The 342-nt window shown below is 49.4% G+C and overlaps 1 long non-coding RNA gene across 1 annotated transcript in view; it reads left to right on the forward strand.

The window, feature by feature from the left end:
• The window catches only part of LOC107575920 (uncharacterized), a 28060-nt gene extending 27727 nt beyond the window's left edge, over positions 1–333 (forward strand). Inside the window, exon 3 of the long non-coding RNA XR_001607959.1 lies at positions 194–333. This is a non-coding gene — a long non-coding RNA (uncharacterized lncRNA). The remainder of the gene's footprint in view (positions 1–193) is intronic.
• Positions 334–342: the final 9 nt, after the last annotated feature.

Below are 342 nucleotides of genomic sequence, written 5' to 3' on the forward strand. Positions count from 1 at the left end.
GATGTTAACTGATGGACTGGAGTGCTGTGGATTACTTGTGATGTTTTTATCAGCTGTTTGGACTCTCATTCTGACGGCACCCATTCACTGCAGAGCATCCATTGCTGAGACACTGATGCAGTGCTACATTTCTACAAACCTGATGAAGAAACAAACTCATCTTGCTAATGCGTGAGTGTGCTGTGATTGACAGGAGACAGTGTCTGTCGGTACTCCGGTGAGGGACGTCTTCTGTTCTCGTGGTGTCGTGTTTACTGAACCCTTCCACGGCTCTTATGTTCGAGCTCAGCCCTTCGACGAGTCTCTTACTGCCAGCCAGCGGTTCCTGCCTCCACAGGTACA

This window comes from Sinocyclocheilus grahami, unplaced genomic scaffold (genome assembly GCF_001515645.1).
Source record: "Sinocyclocheilus grahami isolate Dianchi unplaced genomic scaffold, SAMN03320097.WGS_v1.1 scaffold3012.1, whole genome shotgun sequence".
Lineage (NCBI taxonomy): Eukaryota > Metazoa > Chordata > Actinopteri > Cypriniformes > Cyprinidae > Sinocyclocheilus > Sinocyclocheilus grahami.